The sequence below is a fragment of the Prenolepis imparis genome, unplaced genomic scaffold (assembly GCF_030444845.1).
Source record: "Prenolepis imparis isolate NDT839.2.m4 unplaced genomic scaffold, iyPreImpa1.0 SCAF_9, whole genome shotgun sequence".
Classification (NCBI taxonomy): domain Eukaryota; kingdom Metazoa; phylum Arthropoda; class Insecta; order Hymenoptera; family Formicidae; genus Prenolepis; species Prenolepis imparis.
This window is the reverse complement of record NW_028141167.1, coordinates 9,266,416-9,290,670: the sequence shown is the minus strand read 5'-3', so window position 1 is coordinate 9,290,670 and position 24,255 is coordinate 9,266,416. Positions and strand designations below refer to the sequence as shown.

General features: G+C 33.9%; 1 protein-coding gene across 1 annotated transcript in view; it reads right to left on the bottom strand.

Annotated features, from left to right (window-relative positions):
• Positions 1 to 5,944: 5,944 nt before the first annotated feature.
• LOC145940402 (uncharacterized) overlaps positions 5,945 to 24,255 on the bottom strand; it is a 111,392-nt gene continuing 93,081 nt past the window's right edge. The window contains exon 9 of the mRNA XM_083045520.1: positions 5,945 to 6,063. The gene's annotated coding sequence lies outside the window, so the exon portion shown is untranslated. The remainder of the gene's footprint in view (positions 6,064 to 24,255) is intronic.

Genomic DNA, 24,255 nt, shown 5'->3' with positions numbered 1-24,255 from the left:
AAGCAGTGGTATCAACGCAGAGTACTCCGCGAGAAGATTTATTATTCACGGTACACAGAGAGAATTTTCTCTTAGAATTTACCCCGAAAATCATGATAATCGTGGGACAATATGATATGGAAAGAATTTTATGAGAATTTCTTTGATTAATATTTATTACTAAACTACATAGTAAAATTAATCAAACATGTTTTATATTTTATTGTAACATAGATATTATTTTTTTGTCTGTTACAATAAATATTAATCAGAGAAATTCTCATAAAATTCTTTCCATACCATATTGTCCCACGATTACCATGATTTTCAGGGTAAATTCTAAGAGAAAATTCTCTCAGTGTATTTATTCTATTTTGAAGCGCCAAGTTTTTACACGTTTCTCTATTCGATATCATTCTTTGGAGGACCTATAGAAAGCACTGGAGAATATATGTCATTGTGTCCTTACTTTCACAAAATACGTGCAACATATTTAGATATCGTTATCGCTCTAAATGAAGCCTGTGAGCGCACGTAAACGATGCTCCGTTAGAAAGTGGAGCGACGAGATACAGCGATCGTCCGCAAAGTTGTATTCCGCGAGGTGAGAGCGATATCTTTTCCCCTTTCCTCTTCTCCTACGAAGGAAACTAGTTTGCCCTTTTCCGCGAGTCTTGGTTTCCGTTTTTTGTGGCCGGCGGAAGGAAACGAACGCGGCAAAAACACGCCCGTTGCTTAACTTAGGTACGTGAAAAACGATCGACTCGCACGAGCTTTTCGTCGGTGTCTCGAAAGCGAATTTGTTTTCTCGAGAAGAACAATAATAAATCGCATTCCAAATCGTGAAAGTCTAAAACTTGCAAAGGATCGTAAATTATGTATATAATAGCTATTTACAGAAGAATAAGAATATTTACAGGATGAAAGATATTTATATATCTTACGTAAAATATATTTGTAAAAACAAAATAAAATAAAATATATAAAATATATAAAATAAATATATAAAAATATATAAAATATGTAAAAAAAATATATAGCACGCACATATAAAATTTTTATAGACATTATACGTTTTGTATAATTATTATTGTATAATTATAGATTTAGAGGATTTAGATAATACGAAATTATTCTCCTTTGTTTTGTTATAATTCATTGTCACGCTCTTTATTAACTCAGCAACTTTTTAATGTATGCGAAGAACGCGAAATATATAATAATCTCATTTTTTTCACATAGGCCGGTATTCATAGTCGGTTCTTATATTTAAGAATGTCTTAAGTACAATCTTAAGATGTGATTAACCAATCACAGAGCCGTATTTGCATCTTAAGACATTACTTAAGACGGTCTTGAAATAAGAACGGACTATGAATACCGGCCTTAGACTTTATTAAAAAAGTCCCGTCCTCTTTTCTCTGCGAAAGAGACTATATTCTTTGTTGAAAGTATGTTAAATGTATAAAACACGAGATAGAAGGAGTAATATATAGATAACGTCGTATATTCCAATATTGGCACTTTATAACGAATGAATTAAATTCGTCGCTCTTTCATCACTATGGAAAATGGAACGATAAAAAAAAAGCAGAGCTCCCGCTATAACAATATTTGCATAATACTGTCAGAGATTTATTATATTATATACTGTATAACTATTTATATTATATAACTAGCAATATATTGTTTTTTAATTTTTTTTATTTTTGTCTGTCGCGTGGAAAAAAATATAACGCGATTTTTCCCGCGTTTTCCGCTCCGTGTTCGCGAAGGAAAGGATGGCTATAATTTTTCCTTCCCGTTGCCACGGAAATCCTCGGATTTTAAACACTTTTATTATGGCGAGAACGATGGAGTCCTCGTCCAACTCCTGCGGCGAGCAGGATGACGTATTGTCGTGTGAAGTCGTTTGCTTGATTTATCTACCTTTAAGCAACACGCGCCACTCCACTCAATCTTGCATCCGAACGTATACCAAGTATTCGTTTTAAAACGTTACGAGTACTTTATCTTGTATATAATGCATTGATCATATCATTATTATTATTAAAATATTTTTAAATTGTTGTTACAAAACTCGAAGGTGTATTTTATGGCAAATTTAAAGTCGATTCTTTTATTAAAAATTTAATTGAGCTTTATTTTTTCAAAGCTTTATGTTTTATCTTTCTATATTGTGATAATTATATATATAAGCCATAAATTTCTGAAACTTTCTTGAAATTCTATTAGAATTTATTTGAAATAATTTAAAGTCTTGTATTTAATTCCTACCTTCTCTTTTTAATCGCTTATAATTAAAATACTATTAATGCCTTGTATTCATCAAAGAATCAATCGCAGGATTTTGACATAGTCAATTTCTTAATCTTAATCTTCAATTTGTTAATAAATTTATATTTAAATAATGAAAGTGATATTCGGAGCATCTCACTGTATAGTTGTTGAAAAGATTGAGAACTAAAAAACTGCTCCCGACGTGGTTGATCTGACTGACGACGTTCGCGCGATATGAAAATCGAGCGTCGCAATCGATAGGCCACCAGAGTTCGCGTTGGACTTATCGGCGCTCTTAATTAGGGGCTTATCCCTCCTTAACATCGAGCAAGTTCATCGACCTGTAAATCGAGTGGATCGCCCGATGCACGAATGGACGAAGTTAAAGCACCTCGACCTTATTCTCTTGAGCTGATATAGGGAAATATATAAAAAGAGAGAGAGAGAGAGAGAGGGGAAGGATGGGAAGTTAGCAAACTTTGTTAAAGATGCACTTTTAGCGGTTGCGTGATGCTTTGCATCTTGTACCAGATTATACTTGTAAAAGTAATTAACTTTCGACATTCCCGGCCTTAATGTTTGCAATTGATTTAAATTTATGATACTTAATAAATACATACATTTTAATTATTTTTTAAAAATTTTATTCGATATATTCGTATTAAGAGTTTTATATACTGAATTTTTTTTCATCAATTACTTATTATTATAGAACCGCAAATTACGAAGACAATTTTTTTTGTGAAAAGAAATGCCTTTCATAATCCATAAATCAAATTTTTCTTAAAATCACTAAAATCACTTGTTATTACTAATTCATATTTCATATGATTTTAATTGATTATAATCTTTGTGATTTTTTTCACTTTTTGACTATATTTTTTTCTCTAAAAAACTAAAAGAGATTTACGAAATAAGTATAACATATGTGTAACAAAGAATACACGGAAAGATTTAAAACTTAAAAGAATAAGCTTGTATACTGAAAAATGCGCGATAATATAATCTAATCAGAGTTATGTTGTCTCTCTCCCCGTCTCCTTATTTCACAGTCTTCTGATGCGCACGTGCATGCTATAATAATATACGCGTGCACGTGGAGTGCAAGGTCTTAGCATTGACTTCGAACAGCAATATTGCAGTAAATTGCACAAGCTCAGTTCTCGTTCAACGCCAATGCATATCCGTCGCCTGACGTTTTACTTAATGCGCTTGATGAAAATATCGATTTCAAATTTGTCGCAATTGAATCTTCGAATTGTACTTTAGACTACAAGCCTGAAACTTGTTTACACAAACTTTATTTATTCACTAGAACAACACAAGCGCGCGCCAGTCCTCGATTTTATATAAAAAAGAAAGATATTTTTATATATAAAGTTTGTTTATATTTGATTAATATTTTTTATTAAAATATGTTATAAAAATTAATAATGTTATAAATAATATGTTACAATACTTTAAACTCGAATATTTTTTGACAGAAATCAGCTGATAACTGTCAAAAATATTACTCGAGTTTAAGGAATTACATATATAAAACACATTTTAATTTTTATAACATATTCTTATTGTAAAAATTAATTAGGAAACTAACTCTTTAATCAGCTGATTTCTGTTAAAAAATATTAATAAGGTGTTAATTTGTTAATTAAATTTTAAAATAAAAATATGTTATAATTCCTTGAACTCGATTAATATTTTCGACAGATATCAGCTGATTTCTGTCAAAAAATATTAATCGCAGATAAGGCATTATAACATATTATTTACAACATATTACTATTTTAATTTTTATAACATATTCTTATTTTAAAAATTAATAAGCAAATTAACGCTTTATTAATATTTTTTGACATACATCAGTTGATTAAAGCGTTAATTTTGCTAATTAAATTTTAAAATAATATTATGTTATAAAAATTAAAATAAAATATGTTTTAAATAAAGTGTTATAGTATTTTAAACTCGATTAATATTTTTTGACAATTATCAGTTGATTTCTGTATCATTCTTTTTAACATAAAATTGAGGAATGGCGCTGCAATATTGCGTGTTGTTCTAGACCCTTTTTTAAAAAAGGCAAGTTAAGTCGATTCTCACAAGTATTGCCTCTTTTTCGCGATGATTAGCTGCCTCGATTTGCGTTGTGCGTTATATTCATATCATCGCGAGGGTTAACAGTTTGACAGTTTGTCTAAAATAAAATTAAATAAAATAATATGTTTTAAATAATGTTTTAATACTTTGAATTCGATAAATATTTTTGACAGTTATCAGCTGATTTCTGTCAAAAAATATTAATCGCAGACAAATAAGTATATATTTTAAGTAATATATTATAACATATATTATTTACAATATATTATTTTAATTAAAATAATAATATTTTGTAAGTAATATAATATGTTATAATACTTTATCCGCGATTAATATTTTTTTACAGAAATCAGCTGATAACTGTCAAAAATATTAATCGAGTTTAAAGTATATTATAACATATTATGTAAAACATATAATATATTATTTTATTTAATTTTATTTTGGACAAACTGTCAAACTGCTAACCCTCGCGATGGCAGCTGCTCGATGCTATGAATTATGAATATAACGCACAACGCGAATCGAGACAGTCAATCAGCAACGCGGGAAAGCGACAAGAATATTAAATAACATGCCTTTTTTAGAAAGGGATTTCAAAAAGAGTCAATTGCTTTAGAAGATGATAGTAAAAATTATTCCACCCCAATTACAGACAATATGTTTTTTTAGAATTATTTATTATTAATTTCGACATATTTGGGAATATTTAATTTTTTCTCTCAAAACTTTTTACTGCAACTTAATTGCGAACACAGACTGCCTTGCACACAGAATGTGCATTAATTCTAACTTCGACGTTACCGCAAAGTTGCGCGCGATAGAACGACTTCCTTGTCTTTTAAAATCTTGCATATTCATGTTAGGGTTAACGGAACAAGTTCTCCAATGGCCTCGGCAATTAATATCCATTTGCGCTGGAACGCGTAACGAGTTGGATGCGAGAATATCTTTTTTTTCGCTTGACGTACCAACATCTGAACGTTGAATACATAAGGTGTCTCGGAAGTTTCGCGTTCCTTCAAGGATTTGTACAGTCGAAACTTTTTGCGAAAGTAAAACGTTATTAAAATTAAAAAATCGAATTGGATGAGTTAAATTGGAGTTAAAGTCCAAAGTCTTTACAAAGTTTAAGCTTTATGAAGCATTTAAGTTCTAAATATCCAGAATCTAGAAATAATAATTTCTTTCGGTGATAAAACTGTATTATGCAACAGTTCAATATCACATATACTAATTAAGGCTTATTAAGAATCTACAAGATTATAAAGCGATATGCTTTATTACTCTTTTTCGTTCTTTTTAGACGCTATGTGGTTTGATTTTTGATATAATGAAAAAAGTCATTTGTCGAGGGAAAATGATTTTCATTTCTTATGTAATTTAAGCTCTGATTAAGTAAGTAAAATTTTAATCGAGAGATATATATATATATATATTATTAAGTTATATATTATTAAGTATATACATTTTTTTACAGTGTATATACATATATTCGTAATTATTTAAGAATTATTTTTGGACATATAATATTTATACTTTGAGCGAGAGAATTCTGATTTGAAGATCTAATACTCACGCATAAATCCGATACACCGTGTAGTTAACCCGATGCATTCCTGGAGCGTATGCACGACGGCGACTGGTACTCGCAGGTGCAAGAAACACGAAACCATCTTCATCGCGTGCCGTGCGATCGCGTTTCTGTAAATTAGAGCCAATGTTAGAGTCAATGTTAGAGAGAGTAAGACGGAGAATGATCTTTTTGCGTTCCGAATTGATTAGTTCGATTGAATCAATCTTCCTAACTTTGCGTATTTTCTGATAAAAATCAGAAAATCACAGAAAAAACAGTAAGAGCAATTTAAAAAAATTAATTTCTAAAGACGAGAGTAATTCAGTTTTCAAATTTAAACAGTCAAAGGATACATTAATCGAATAATCTAAATTAAATCGAAGAATAGATATTATCGAATTAGTGTCTAAATATTATATTGCGATTGAAGAATTTGTTACAATAATTAGTGCACAACTGAAAATGCTTAAACCTAAGTCTATACCATAAATTTAATATGCAGCAAATTAATAGAATATTATAATTCTCCTTGTTATAAAATTTCGCGTATGACTCGCGTAATAACAGAGAAAAATCTTCTTGCAACTAATAATTTAGCAAATAAAAATCGACGGAAATAATTAATATATATTAATATATATTAAAGAATGGGAGCGTATTCCGAAATTATTGATATATATTATATATCGTGCGCAAACGTTTCTCTATTCACAGTTAGTGAATAGAACTTTCATATCATAACGCGTGACAGCGAGTACTTTTTCGCGTGTGCGGAAAAAGGAGAAAAAGCGTCGAGCGGCGGAAATCGCGGTTTCGAAAGCATTGCGTTACGTTTTTCCGCGATCAAGTTCGCGAGCGGCGGCGGCGCCGCGTCAATCGATTGAATCTCGATAGCGGAACACGCTATTCGCGAAGGCGTTTAACTGACGGGTAACGAATGATGGTAGAATACATGCATCCCGTTTACGTGCGTAAAATCGTTTCTGCAGCTGGACGCAAAATCATGTTTCCGATAACTGCGAATTGCACGATATCGTTCAAATTCATCCCCATAATTTTAATTCTTATAGTATATATACGGAGAGAATTTTCTCTTAGAATTTATCATGAAAATCATGGTAATCGTGGGACAATATGGTATGGAAAGAATTTTATGAGAATTTCTCTGATTAATATTTATCACAATAAAAATAATAATATCTATCAGTCACTATCACAATAAAATATAAAACATGTTTGATTAATTTTACTAAACTGCATAGTAAAATTAATCAAACATGTTTTATATTTTATTATGATAGATATTATTTTTATTGTGATATAAATATTAATCAGAGAAATTCTCAAATTAAAATTCTTTCTATACCATATTGTCCGATTACCATGATTTTCAGGGTAAATTCTAAGAGAAAATTCTCTTTGTGTACTTAAAAAATAATTAAGAAAATTATATATAATGTTTCACAAATTTATCTTTATATGAATCATTCGACAGTACATGATAAAAAATATTTTTAATTATTATTTTATCTCTCTTTTTATGATGCGTATTTTAGATATTGTTGACCCTTGGTTTTTTCCGGATAAATTGACGTAAATTTTTTCGCCGCTAATTACGAACAGCGCGTATCGATGCGTTGCGAACGATAAAACGGGGACGGGGATTTGCGTTAACCTCCGTTGGCGCGTATCAGGGTTAATTTAACCGGGCGACTAGACGGTCCCCGCAGGCGGGCCTCGACCCACGTCGACGGAGCCCGAACCAGCTGCCGTCGAGCAGGTGATGCCGCAGCTGCCTGCGAGCACGTCCTCTCCTCGGATCCCCCACTCGTCCTGGACCACTTTCGTCCTGGATCGATCGATGGTCTCTTCTCTTCTGCCAGAAAAAGTAGCACCGCGACGAAAACCCCGCGCGATCGATGGCTCGCTTTAATTGCTTCACTTCTTTTCGAGATTAATGCTCCAACCAAGACATCTCTCTCGCGATATTTCTTTCTCACATTTAAAATAAAATAAATATTCAAAAAGTATCAGTCATAATTATGATAAACACATAAAAAGAATTTAATATACAATAAATGCAAAAAATTAAATATTTTAAAAAATATAATACATGTGGAAAATTATATAAATATTATATCTATATAATAGAACATAAAGGAAATTTTAAAAATACACATTATGATTATTAATATTATAGTTAATTGTTATAATTCAATTCGTAACTTATTATTATTGCATGATTAATTTATGGAGTAATTTTGCTGTCCCCCCCCCCAAACTTTTCTGATTCGACCGCGAAATTGTACGTTATCTTTCTAGTCTGAAGTAAAGCCACCTACACGAGACGGGAAGTTCGCGTAGTATGTGTTGCTGGTATTTCCGGTGCGATTACATCGCTTTCCTCCCTTCCTCTCTCGTTGCACCCCGTCGCGCGACTTCGGACTCTCAGCTGCAGTTGCAGCTCCAGAAAAAAATATTTTTCTCTGCATGAGTTTTGATATTGACTAATGAATTTTCTAGTATATTGTCGATACTTGTTTGAATAATTAAAAATCTCGATATTGAAACGATTGTCAATCATCCCCTTAAATGCAATAATTTTTGTATTATCGAGATAAAATCACGTAAACATCTGATTGAACGAGGAAAAAGGAAGGAAATTATTTTTTGTGATTACTGTCTCTTTATATCTTTCTAATATAAAAAAGGTATAATTATATTATATATTTGTAATTAATTTATACGGAGAATTATATGTATATATATTTTTATATAACTTTGCGCAATTTTTATATATTATAGGAAGGAAAGAAAAAGATAATTCAAAATTAACTTTCTAAATTCTCGAATTCTAACGTTTATCTTTCGCTTGTGAAATGATATAGAAGACTATTTATTAAATTTATAATATTTAATTACTCAAAATAAAAATTGACAGAAATTGAATTGTAAAAGTCATCAGAAATAGAATTTAATTTTTAAAGAAGTTTAATGAAAGATAAAATAGATCGTTATTGTTAAATCGTTGGCACACGATGAGGAATATATAATAAAAATTGAATCGTAAAGGGGATAGTTGTCGTTCAGCAATGAAAATCATATAAAAGCGCGAAAAAGCGTGCGTTCGGTTCTCGTGGGAGTTTGGTGGTCGTTTGATCAGAAAGATTTAATATCGGAATTGGGAAAGCGGCGCCGCTTTCGCGGTTGCTGTTATGAGCTCGGATCAATCCGGGAAAACGCATTGAATTAGCTCGTCGTCGGCAAAAATTAAATTTCACGCTCGCTCTTCGCTCGCAGTGTTATAAACACGCGAGTGCGCGTTGCAATATGAATACTGTTTGTGTTTGTATTGTAATATGAGTGTCACACGCGCGACAACACACACATACACGCACACGATGCGCCTCAAAATTAGTAAATATATTTTATGTTTGAGGACAATGGTAATCGCTTCTCCTTGCTTCGAACATATTCGAATATTTGTACTCTTATATAAAATGTAAAATTATAATAAAAAGTGCAGAAAAAGAAGTACAAATATATTTTTACCGGGATAAGTTTTGTTCTGTGTACTATCGATACATTGATTTTGCACGAGAGACGCAATCTTTTATAATTTTATATTATGTTATGTTATAAAAAAAATATTGGCCATATAAACTAAATGACGATATATTAAATATATAGATATGATATTTTTTCGTTATATTTTTAAAGCTTGATGTGATTTTAAAATATGCATTTATATTTTGTTTTCATATATGTATTTTTCTAATTTACTTATTTCAATCATTATTTTTATTATAATTATGGTTTTTTAAATTTTTTAAAAATTTATTCAATTTTTTATTTATATGTATATTGTTTCCGCGAGAAAAATGAGCTCATTTATAATTTATTGTTTTCTCTGCGAAATGTCGAAAATTTTGTAAATTTATCTTCCAAATCAGAATGAGAAAGTCTTTAATTTTTTGCCTTTTATTTCTATTTTTTGTTACTTTTCGCTTCGTAAATTGAAAAGTGAAAGTATTCGTCGAAATGTATTGTCGCTGTAAAACGGCTGTCACGATAGATTGTTCACGGTTAACGGGGGGGAAAAAAAAAGAAGAAAAAAAAACGCACGATCCGAAAACAAAACGTGCGTGTATAGCCATTGCATCGCCAGTTGCAGCGCAATGCACTAGTCCACAAATTCGGTAACGCATCGATTCGGTTTTAACCTCCGTGTTCTATACATTGTTAGCAATACCTGTTGACAATCCTAATTATTAACGACGAGAACGGAAAGCTAATACGATTCTACTTGAAACCTAGTCAAAAGCGTTTCTGGCAACATTGATATATTTTGACGAGAATATACTCTCTCTGAAGAGAATATACTCTCAAAACTTATTTCAAAAATATTTAATATTTTATGTACGTCAATATTAAATTTCTTACAAGGCTGGCGAAATTTATTTTGGAGAATTTACATAAATTATATTTAAAGAATAAATGCATTCTACATATAATTATGTATATTAACATCATATGATTAAATATAAAATGCATAGTACTTATTTACCTTGGATTCGTTTATGTATAGCTTATTTCTCATTATCTCACATATCATATTTCTCATTTATATTAATATTTTTATATGAATATATTTTTACCACACATAATTATTTTTTTTTCTCTCGTATAAAGTTAACGTGCGTCGAGAGCTTGCAAAAATCGCGGCGAAGGCAGACACGACCATAAATTGCCCGTTACTCGCATAATCGAGCACGTTCCGCGGAGACTCTGTAAAACGTTCGCGGTCTCCTCTCTTCCTCCCTTCCGTCGTCACCTTAATGTCCCTCTCGTCGCATCCGACGTCGCACGTTCAATTGACTCTTACCTGGCGACCTACCTGCCTGTGCCGCGTCGGCGGTAACCTTGACGCGGGCAAACAGGGGACCAGTTTTCTGCGATAATGCCTGCTCGCACTCGCACGTTCCATAATCGCGCCGTAAAAGGTACAAAGCAATGGTGTCAAGTCTGCGCGCACGTTGCGCATTGCATTCGCATTCGTATGTGCAGGTGCAACGCGCAATGCGCTCGGTCGGACTCGTGCGCCCGCATCGCCGGCGCAGATGCAAATGCGAAACCGCGAAGCGCACCTGCGCATTTATTGTTACATTGTAATATTATCATTCTCGCTCGTAGAATTTTTTAAAAAATTTTTTCGACTGGATGAAAAAAAAACCTACGAGGTACCCGAGCGTGCAATAATCTTTTCAATCATAAAATTCTAAATTTTGAATCGCACCAAGTGCGATTAATTACTTTTAGAACGATGATATTAAAATTGGCGCATCGGAGTTTTCTTCTTGCGAAAAATATAGCTCGAAGCGAGATGTTATACAGCTGCGCGTCCCTTGTCGGGGAGCATAGAATGCTAAATATCCGAAAACGGGGGTTGAAGGGGTGAAGTCGCGGTGACGGTGGCGAGCGGCGGTTTGCACGGGCGAGCTCTAATAAAGCCCGAGAGCGAAGCTCGCTTCGCAGCTTCTCTTTCTCTCGCCGCTGCGAACGCATGATTGTGCAGGTTATTTGCGGACGGCGAGAGCACAACAGAGCAGAGAGGCCACAACGTCGTTTCGCGCACATTGTGTGTGCTCGCCGTCCCGATGGGTTGTACAGGGTGCGCTTGTAATTCGGAGAGCGCCGTGAATCGGCTGCGAATGGTCCGTCGTGATTATTTTTACCTTTGATTTTTCGACGTCGCTCTTTTGAAACAATAAATTAATATTAAATATAAAAAATAATCCTATTCCAACAATTGTGAAATAAATCAATCAAACTGGAAATTGAAACTAGAAATGCGAATAATTCCATTAAGTTAGTTTCGAAAGTTGCTCCGAAAGAAATTTTACATTTTTATTTTATTAATTCGCGGATTTCGCGAAGAAAAGAATCGCTTTCTAGGATTTTCGGAATGTCGAGCAATATTTTTTAGAAGGTAATTAAAAAAAAAAAATTTTATTTATGGATATATTAAATTGAATTTGGAGTTCGCATTAATCTAATTTTTACTACTCGAGAATTTTTAAGCTTTAATTAATTTCAATCGAGTTTCTCATGTAGGCTAATCGCAACATCGCGATTTGGAATCGATTTCACAGATCCCACCGTGTATATACCGTGTGTACACTGAAGAAAAAAAGAGCCGCGTCGGGAAGCAACACCGTGACGGCCACTGGCCTTCTTCGTCGTTCTTTATTCCTCTGTCGACTCTTAGCTTCTTGATCTTTTTCTTTGTCCTCTCTTATACTATACGGACGTTCCAATTTCTACGACTCATTCTAATCAAACTGTGTGTTTCTCACAATTTGCCGACTCTATGTATAACTTACAAAACTATTTCTTGTAATCCATTATGTAATCACTTTTTGCTCCATAGAAATATACTTGCTTCGGCAAGAAATATATTAATAAATTCTGATTTAAGTCATTAATTTGCAAATATTTTATATATTATATATCTTATTATAATATAATTGTAACTACATATTTTTTAGTTTCGTCGAATTTATAAGTTTAAACTTCATATGTTTTTAATAACTTTTTATTATCAACGATATATCTCTATCATAAAATTTAAAAAAGATCAGTGAAGAAAAAAATGTTGATTTCTTTTTCTACGATTTCCATTATATTTTTCTCATACAGTATAATTTTTATTTCATTTTTCTAGTTTTTCGTGAAATATACTATTAAATATTTTATGAGACACAGATATCATTTGCGTTTTCGCACTCATGTCGAGTCTAGACGAATAGAAAAGAAGGTCGGTTGTAAATGCTTTCTCTTTCTATCTCTTTTCCATTCTCGCACCACTGCATCTCTCCTCCCTCTATTTCGCGACCGGTCTCTAGTACAACCTCGAAACCGTGAGAAACGACGGCGAGAGTAGTTTCGCAGTCCCTCACTCTCGATCGAGATCGCGAAAAGAAACTGCATTTACGGATTTATATTCGAATATTTCATCGTCTTATTCACTGTGCATTTTTTTCGAAAGATCTTGCACACATGTGTCAATTTCTATTACATCGTATTTTTTATATACACAGAGAAAATTTTCTCTTAGAATTTACCCTGAAAATCATGGTAATCGTGGGACAATATGGTATGGAAAAAATTTTATGAGAATTTCTCTGATTAATATTTATCATAATAAAAATAATATCTATTACAATAAAATAAAATATAAAATGTTTGATTAATTTTACTATGCAGTTTAATTTATCCCACGATTACCATGATTTTCAGGGTAAATAACCCGGTTAGGGTAAGAGAAAATTTTTTCAGTGTACACATATCGTATTACATTATATAAATTCATAATAATTTAGAATTTGTTTGTTATTTGCACACATTCAATTACCAACTACATCGTATAATTTATGACACCCTGTATTTGGTACATAGTTATCAATATTATATATTATATATATGTATAAGGATAATATACTCTATTTCCGACGATGCAGTTTTGCGAAAGTGCACTTTGCGATTCGTATATCCTTCAGGTCGAAACATCGCGGTCGACGTCGACGTCGACGTCGATGTCGGCAGCGGTGGCGGCTCGTTACCCTCGCCGTCGACGACGCCGCCCTCGGCGTCGCGACGCTCATCGATTCCAGGGGTTCCGCCCCTTCCAGCACAGCCGTGCCATCCAGTGACGTCACTGGTGCACCCTGGCGCCCCATCGCTGCTGCGGTCGCCGACGTCCCTCCCCTTCCCTTTTCGTACATGGAAATCGCGAATCCGAATTATTACTATAACGGAGATTAAAAAAGAAACTAAATCGCAAGATAAATAGTTGCGTAATCATAATTAAATATTGAGTTACGTTGAAAAAAAAAAAGCTAAACTGCTTGATTAATTTGACTTAATTATTAATTAAAACATGTATATATATTATAAAACGACATTTTTTTCTATTTTTGCATTGGTCTATTTGTCTGTTTGTACAATAGTCTATTATTTATATAATATTATAAGTTATGAAAAAAATATTAATCAAATAATGATTGAATTTATTATAATTTAGAACTGATTTATGATCGAGAAGATTAGACAGGGTCGTTAAAAATAATGGACTCAATTTTCGCCAAAGCAAAATATATTTCAAAGAATTATCAAAGATTACCTACTAAATTCGTTTAATTTACATTTACTTTGCTTGATGCTCCGATTGCATCTGATTGTGATACAAGTGTGAGATAAAATAAATGATAAATCCAGAGACTACACGGGTAAAAATTAAAGCTAAAGCATCTAAGCATCTGATATCCTTGATATGTTCCAAGCACGTCAGGCCCAGGCCTTGAAACGTATCTATCTCTCTATGTCTGTCTACATCTCCCTTTCTCTTCCTCCCTTCCCTCTTCCTGGACCGCAGTCTGATCTGCGACGGCTCGATAATCGCGGGCGCATAATGCACCTAATTGCTAATCAAAGGTCCCGCCAGTGCTGTATATATGTATGCGTATATATACGTACATACTGCGGTCCCATATAGACGCGTGTGTGCCGCAGATCTAATATCAACTGTATACCCGCGCTATATAGGGTGTTTCCGATGCAGCCGTCTGGAGGACGTCTTTGAAGCGATATGGTAACTGCTCGGTTGAGTAAACTGGGCTTTGAGATGGCCCCGACATACGTACACTATCAATCAAGACGCGCGAATTAACATTGCAATTTCACAAGCGAGCGCTTCCGAACGCTCACCACGCGTTGACTCTGATCGCTTTTGACTGCTCCATAAATGGTCCTTTAATATGTCGTTCAAAGATAAATGGTGGTCTTGTATAAAATAAAAATTTTAAGGAGCCGCGAAAACACTTGACATAAAGTAAAAATCTTAATAGAAAAAGCTGAAAGTTCGAGAGGAATAATTTATATCAAATAAAAATCTTATTTAATCGAAGAGAGCTAGAGAAAGAGATTTTGATAAAAATCTCAATCAGTAGATTAAGAAACGACCTGCATAAAATGACAATTTTAATTTAATAATTCAAACTTGATTATATATATATTATTAAACCAAAATATAACCAAAATGTATTAACAAAATAACAAAATAAATTCAAGTCGAGAATAGATAGGACGATATAATAAACTTAGTTTATTGTTATTATATTCATAATCATATATAACATTCATTCATATTTATATACATAATATATATAAAACGAGTACTTATTATGCCGTTAGTTATTCGGACTAGCCCTACTACTTTTATTTTCTTTATCGCTACCCTTTTTTCCTGGTCACCGCCACACTAATTCGCCGTTTACACGCACGGCTATTAATTCTACTCGCGCACAACCACCGGCTGGCATTTAATATCGTCCCGAACTTAAGCCGCGGCTTCATTAACTCGGAAACACTGCACATTTTTTATTCGACCGTAAACGTGAAAGTAGTGGATGAAAAGATTATTCTTGTATGTTATTTGCACTTTGAGAAGAAATTTATTTAATGTCTGTTTATCGCATTGTTGACCTACTTTAACACATAATTTACGATGACGCAATGAGAATTATGAATGATATAATATTCCAATTTTTTTTACTTTTATGTTTTTGCTTACAAAATGTAATGTAAAAAATATAAAATTAGATTTTAAAAAATAGTATTTTTTTTCTAGATTAAATCTCAACATGAAAATTAAAAACGCGTTTATTCTGCAATTCACAAAGAATTGTTTTACAATATATTATTTTTAATTTATTACATATAATTCTTTTCGTCTGTTTGTTTGTTTTTTTTTCATGAAGAGCTAAAAGAGGAAACTTCGATCGAGCGACGTTTATTCATTTGTATGTGCGACACTCTGACCATACCGTTGTGCGCTTATTTCTAAAGTTGAAATGTATATCAAGGGGTTGACGATGGAAGGGTGCGAAAGGAGAAACTAGAGAGATATAGGAACCTTTTCCAAGCTTCCCCTTTTCCTAAGCGCCTAAAGTCGGAATCAATTTCTTCGGCGCCACCTGCGCCATCGTCGCTTGGAATTATATATTTTGTTGGGGTGACACGAGAAGAGTTAAGGGAACGCAAGGTGATTCGAGGAGTTTCCGACTGATCCTAAAAAATTACGTGAAGCGGCATAAAACGCGTGAAAATTTGAATAGTAGAATTTTTCAAGTGGATAGAGAAAGAAATATTTTAGAAAATTTCTGATATATTTTCTTGTCTTTTTAGTGTATTTTTCAAGAATTAATAATATATTAGGATTAGAGAGATATATAATTATTATATAGTTTGAAAATATAGTTATAGGAAAATTATGCACCGTAAGTAATCTAGTTTGCGTAAATATACATTTTTTATTTCAATTTAAATCAATCACCTAATTCGATCCCATTTAAATGAATACCATACATACTTGTTATTATCATTTACGCGCGCATTTGTATATATGGCGAGGCGATAATCAGCCCCGTATTTTTCGGCTACCCGGTATGCGGCGCGTGCATAATAACGACGTGGCGCATAGCGGTCCGGATGCGTAATGCGTGTATAAATCAGGGCGATATCAGAACGTCGGCTTGTTTCACATGCTGCACCAACCGAGATGCATTGCACCCGCGGCGGAAGAAGGGATATGCTGTGCTGCTGTGTTAGCACCGGGTCGGGAGCGCGCGGCTGTTTACGGTCGCCGAAGTGAGGAAAACCGTGATTCCTCCTAGTCGGTATAATCCAAACGGTGTTGACCGGTGTCGGATCCTAATGGAGACGCACGTTCGGTTCAGTTAGAATTTGTTCGGTATTGTTTCGCCATTGTTCGCCATTGACGGCGAAAATGACGGATGATGACGACCCATCCAGCGCAAACTGTGATAACGATGTTTTATCATATTTTATTTCTCTTTCTTTGAGAGAGAAGAGCCTTCAATATTATTCTTTAAATCAGAGATTTTAAGAATCGAAGAGTTATCGTCTTTAATAATTTTTCATATTAAAATTCACTGGCATTAGAATGACTTTTATTATTTCTACGAAAGTTAAATTTTAATTAATACGTGACTATGATTTGAATGACCAAAATCATGTGAGAGAAAAATTAATGCAATTTTAATTTAATTCACAAATAATTTTGGTTACTTGATTCTCTCTCGATAAGTTTAAAGTAATTTTTTTCTGTGATAAGGATATCAAAATATGAGATCCAGGAACATTATAAAAATTATAAGAATAATTTAAAAATTATTAGAGTGTGAAGTGTACACTAAAAGATAAACAACGGCTCAAACGGGCGAATCAAACGATTTATCGCTGTTGTCATTCGGTGTTGTTTTGTCTACCTCTACCTCGCATTGTCAATATTAATCAGGCTTATTGTTTCGTTTCGCGGCAAATTGTATCGGGGCGCACAGAAACCCAGCAACCATAAACTCCGCGATCGAGCTCGCCCTTCAACCCCGCGAGAGTCGTACCACTGTAATTCATCCTACCTACCCTATTCCTCCCACCTCCCCTTCCCCCCTTTCTCACGCACGACCGATGCTCGCGACTATTTTGTGCGTGCACCCGGTATATTACCCTCTCACCCTTAATACACTTACGCGAGCACAAAGAGTTCCTCGCCCTTTGTGCCCTCCTTTCCCCTTGCCATTTTCACGGGGGTAATATTCTCTAGTCTGAAAGCGACCCCTCTTTCATACCCCCTCGAAAAGGAAAGCGTGGGAAGAAGGGAGGGGGAGGGGGTCTTTCGATTCTCGTCGATACAGATGGCCGCAAAACGAAATTTCAATTCGGCGTCGGGATCAAAAGGAATTATAGCGTACGAAGGTGCATACACTGGGTGCAATGTTAACGACACAAAATACCTGATATGTTTGTTTAATTTTTAAGCGCGTCATACACATGGATACACAACAAAATCATTAAATTTATTAGAGAGAATGTATATAAAAAATGTAAAACAATTTAATTCATACGCGTCTCGAGAATTATATTTTTAATATATAAAATTGTATTTATCATATAATTGTATTGTTTAAATAATTGCAGAATAAATAAATATAAATTCCGTTAATAATTAATTTTAATAAATTAAATCTTCTCTTTATATAGAATTAAATACTTTTAAATATTTTTTAATATTGTAAAAATTCAAAGAATTAAGCGAAAAAAGAGATAGAAAGAGAGAAGATTGCTAAGATTATAGGGAATTGAAATAGGAAATTATAATTGGCTTCTGAAAATTAGGATTTCTAGTCTATTTTTCCGCATTTTTATACGCATTTCAGTGCATCTCCTGAAAAAGAGCCTGTTGTGATGAACGGCCGCGTCCGCAACTTTGCGTTAGTGATTTTACGAGGAAAACATGGTCTGTCGTGATCATATATTTATTAATATAAAATTATAATACCAAATACAGGCACGATATATTTTATCCGAAAAAAACTGTGATAAGTCCTAGCCAAATTATTATTACGCCGTAAGAGCAGACGAATGAAATCCCAAAGTATATAGAAAAAATGGCAGATATAAAATAAATAGAAAAAAATTTTATTTTTATATATACTAAAAATTTTAAGATTTTTATGCTCTTGCTTAGCTGTCACAAGGTTCTTTTTGGAAGAAAGAAAAATGATGTCAGAGTACAGGGTCACAGGTAGCACAGGTAGTCTACCTGGTCTTTTTTTTTAAGCCCTGTCGCGAGGGTGGATTCAAATGGTCGTAAGGGTATAAGAAACAGCTGCTGAAACCTGACGATCGCCAGCTGTGATGCTCGAGACTGCCGGTCTCGAAAAGATCCTATGTCTATCGAATTTAACGAGGACGTTCACCTCGAAACATTTGCACGCAAGTGAAATTTTTCTAGATTCTATGTACTGTATAATTCTAGATTCTGTATAATTAATGAATTATATTGCTATTATAATAGCATTAATATATTTTTATATGCGAATGATTTATATGACGAACATATTATTCATATGAAGCTAATATTTATACGAATTATGTGCGCGATTAATATTTATATAATGTTTACAACTAAGAGACCTTTTGGATATATAGATATAGGTATACATATAGTATAGGATTGATATTTACTATATTTTTATGACTAATATTCACCATATTTGTGTAACTAATATTTATATTTACAAAATTTACATGATTAATAAGAATAATAAGTTTTTTTGTGAACGAAAAATACGACCGATATATCATCAGGATTTTCTGTTAAATCTAGAATGCCGTGAATATTAGTGAATACTTGAATTCCTTTGTGCACTCGGGCGCACAGAGAGAGAAAGATTCTGCTACCTCTCTGTTAAGTCATGCAGTTTGTTTGCTCGTCGCACGACAAACGAAGGTTATGCAAAGTGTTGTGCAAAATCGATGATAGTTGGCGCGGAATCGCGTTTTCACGTGCATTCAGTTTCTATTTCTAACATGTAGTACACAGTATGCCATTAAAATCGCATTATGATCTTCTCATTCGCTTAGTATCTGATTCAAATATAAATAGGTAGCACACATTTTTGTGAAGAAATTTGTTTTGCAAACTCGCGAGTTTCGTTCTCGATCGCGCAAGAACCATTCATATAAAGAAATAATGGCGATTCATATAAGAAGTAACGGCGGTGTCTTTTATGGGGAGAAAAGATAAAATTTATCCGCAGTGGCACAGAAAGAGAGAGAGAGAGAGGAAGGGGAGAGAGAGCTTTTCGCGGTTTTGCATATTCAACGACTCGCGAGAACGTTATGGCAGCAGGGTGGCAAAGGAAGGCTTTCGCACAATCTCCCTCGTAAATGCTGATACGAGTGTCCGTGAAACGCGTGGTATCATCGTGCGGATTACTGATAAAATGCGCTTGTCGCGATGTAAAATTCTCTTCCGACGGCGATGTTGAAAGTTTCGGGGTTCTCTACCGTTTTTATTATTGCGTTACGGTCGCCGCAAGACCTCGAGGACATAAAGATCCCACGATAGAAAGAAACCACTCGCGGAATCCTCACGAACGATTCTCGGTAATGCATTTTGTAGCGGTCGTTCGTATGAAATCGGTGAATTTTCGTATAAAGAGAAAGCGGCATTCTGTATATTTTCGGTTGAAAAAATTTTCAAATTTTTCCACTCGAAAACATTTGTGTGCGCGAAAAAGAAACTAAGCGCGCTGTTTATTTTTTGATATTTTTCCGGTATACATATTAAAGTTGAAGTAATCATACATCGAATTAAATACAATCATGTACATACTCTCCCGTTTCTCGTTGCAAACGCAACGTGCAATGTCTATATTCAAAAGCGTGACTTTTATTAATTAATTTCTCGCAGCAAATGAAACTGAAAAAGAAAAGAGTTTCCCATCAAACTCATCTATGCGAAGTCGCGACGCTATCGTCTCGTTGTTTCGCGATATTCGCTTATTTATCCCGCGAGATAAGTGTTACGACGAGAAGGTTCCCCCTCGTCGGTCTGTCGCGAAGGGGCGACCATAAAAGCTCTGGGCAAACGATGACCTGGACCATGGGCTGAATGAGCCAAAGCGGCGCACGCCGCGCTCCGATTGGCCGCTATTTCGAAACGACCCTCCCGGCGTCGTCGTGTTCACCGCACTACAGGCTGTTCCAGAGAGAAGAGCTCCAGAGAGAAACCACATTCTAAAGTCTAAAGTCTTGTTGCTTGAGAGATCTTTCTTTCTAGCACAATGCGCTCTAGGACACTCTGTATTGCTGCACGAAAGAAATAATTCTGGGAAAGGTCTTCTCTCTGTCTCTCGAACACGAATATAAGCCGCGCGTTAAAAATAAAACGATAAGGAAAAGAACAAATTAATGGTCTTAAAAATAAATAAATCAAAAAGATTGATTTATGTATATATAGTTCTTCAATTAAAGGTAAATCTATGGAACAATTAAAGCATTGAAAAATGATGGCACGCAGAAGGAAAAAAGAAATCCGAATTCACAGAGATATGATAAGAAAGATAGATTTTGATGAATTAAAAGATGAAGAATCTAAATAGCGAAAGATGAATGTGTTTTTACGAGATATACATTTCGAGTTTATGATTAACGAAGGTTCGACAGTATACTTAAGACGACAAATGATTTCTTGTTGTACGCATTGCACGCTGCACGCGAGAGATGTATCAGAAGTGTCAGAAGTGACCACACCGGTTACTTATATAAGACCTCCTTACGTTATGTATCGGTAATAATTATATTACGCGACTAATATAAACTCTTTTCTCGTGCAAGACAATTTTTATATTACAATTGTAATAACGCGATCAATCGAAAAAATAAAGGGAAAGCGACAACATTTTTTCTTTTTTGACGTAAGTTTTGCACAAATTAGAATTTATGTGCTATATGTAAAATTTAAGACAAACCACCCCACCCCCACACACACACACACACACACACATACGTAAAAATGAAAAGAATACTTTATTGGCAATTCACAAACTTAAAACACTTCTATGGGTTTTCTCTTACCATTAACTCGAACGTCGGATTTATAGCAAGACATACATACTCTTTTATGCGGCATCTTCAAAAATAAAATAACAAAGGACTTCGGTTCTTTTGATTAGTCGCCAAAGAGCTATGCAGAAAATGCGGGGTTTTTAAAAGTCCAAAGATGAAACTTACAAACTTTCACTTACTCAATCCATCATCTATTAACTACACTCATATACTTAACTACACTACTATAGTCTCTCGGCCTAAATATTTCATATACAGGGTGGTCCTCGTTAAGGTCGATCTTGCTTTTTCAATAAATCATCAAACAAAAAGTATTCGGCCAACATTTATTATTACAATTGTCGCCGGTTAGAAACTGTTAAATTTCCGTTGATGATTTTTTTTTCAGATTCATAAATGTCTTAAAAATCATGACGACCGTTACGAGGACCACCCTGTATATAAATCCGTGATTTTAACTCGATTGTATAGTAGGCGGTATTTTGAAAATGAATATTGAAGAATCAAACGTTCGAATTTAACGCGACGTGAGTGATAATATAATTAACACGTCGATATAATTCTCGACTGCATTAATTAGTATATATATATATATATATATTTTTTTTTTAATTATTCGGGACTAATCGACTGGCGCAAAGCTTAACCAATTAATGTTTTCGCCCTGGCTGGCGACAAGAGACTCCCGGGTTTAGACAATACCATCCCGTTCGGACAATGCGACGGGGTGGGCTACGAGAAGGGTTTGTGCGAGCCGATAGCGGGGGTGAGTTTGCACGTTTAGTATACGTAGACGATAAACAAGGTTGTACAAACGTGTCAGGCAACTCGACAAACTGTAACGGATGATTTATGAGTGAAGTTTCGTGAAAGGAACTCGCGCGCGTTACGTCGAGGTTTTCGATCTGACGCGTCAGAAGGTATTCTTTTTAAGCCTCTCCTACCTCGAGAGAACGTCGCGTTGCATTTACGTCTCGCCCGCGAATTGGCGGCTGAACCGTTAGCTGAAATTTTTCCGCGACGATTAATCTTCTTCAGCCTCAACGAACGTGAAAGGAAAATTGAAATTTTGTGGTGAGAGGAGAAATCGAAAACGCGATCGGCCAATTAATCTCGATCGAAGTAAATATCCCTTAACTGTCCTCAATATCTTGCAAATTACCTGAACAAAATTACGTGGAAATGTAGAATAATTAATAACTGCTAAACAACAGATTGCTTCGCGCAAATGTTATCTTCAAATTGAGATTATTATTTTCCATGACACAAGAATGTATATTATTCATTTCGAAAGATAGATCGATAATTAAAACTTCTAATAAATTTTCAATAAAATCTGAGAGCGTTTTTTCGCACCGATTTTATATTATTACTTTGATTCATAGTGCAGAAATATCTATTGTGAAAAGTTTAAAAGAAAAACAAATTGATAAAAAAGATTGGAGAGAGAAAGAGAACATTTTTCCATTCTTATGAGATTTATGCTAAGTTTCGAAGATTTCTAAAATTTTTAACATGGTCTGAAGAATCTGTTTCGAATTCCACGCACGTGCGCGAGAATAAAATATATCGAAGTATGCATGTATTGTGTATACAATACATGTGTTTCTCATGCGTGTATACGTGTACAACACACGTTTATATACGTGTACACGTGTATATGGTTTGGCGATCGATAGAGGAAACGCGTCGCGAAACAGTTTGGTACATCGATATCGCACTCGCGCGTCATCAAACGGCCGATCGGCAGCCAATATATGCCTGGCGAGGCATATAACGTTATATATCGTCGTATAGGCTTAACATCGATTAACATACCGAGCACACGCGCGCGTGCACGTGCGCACCGCGCGCCCTCGTCACACGAGCGCCCCGTCGTTCGCATGTTTAATTAATCCGCAAGGGATTAGAGCGATGATTAAAATAGCACGCCTGTAAAATTGTTTCAACCTGGCCTGTATTTTGGTATTCGAACTAATAGAGGAAATTGCGTATTTTTAATCGTGACTTTTATTGGAAATGTTGTTAATTTATATAATTTATATGTATGTTTTTTTTATTGCACATGTATATATTTATATGTATACACAAATTTGCGGATCCAAAATTAAAAATAGTCTAAAAACTGTAGAAATAAAGAGAATGAAGCTGTTGTTTTTAGAGGAAGAGAAAATTAAATATTCAACATCAAAGATTAAACAGAGAAAATTAAAAGAGAAATTAAATAATACGATAAATTTTTTTAGCAAAAGAAATTAATTTAAAAATCATAAAAGAATGTGTCAATAATATTCAACGCTTTAGTAGATCTTTATACATATATACAAGAATTCGAATTTGAAACGTTAATATAATAATTGTCATGTTCAATTGTCATGTTGAAACAAGATGATTGTGATACAATAATTCGATATTACGTGATCATTCATTTTAACGATAATTACCATTAGTCACATTATCGCGTATCACTTGCGTATCAATATAGACAAGAGCAATTAGTATTACATCAATTTCATAAACATAATCTGCGGTATATATTATACTCAGATAAATATTTATTTAATAAATATTACATTACTTTTTTTTCTAAAATGGAATATTTATTAAACAAAAAATATAAATATCTAAATTTTTATATATGTATATATGCATATGTGTTTGTAAAATACAATAAACAAATAATGGAGCATGTTAGTCGTAATTGTGGGATGTGCATTTGCGCTCTCGCATTTAAATAATTGGATCATTTATTTCACAAATGCAATCTAAGTTGCGTGATACTACGAAATACACGATTAATATTTAACATAACGGGAGCTTATTTA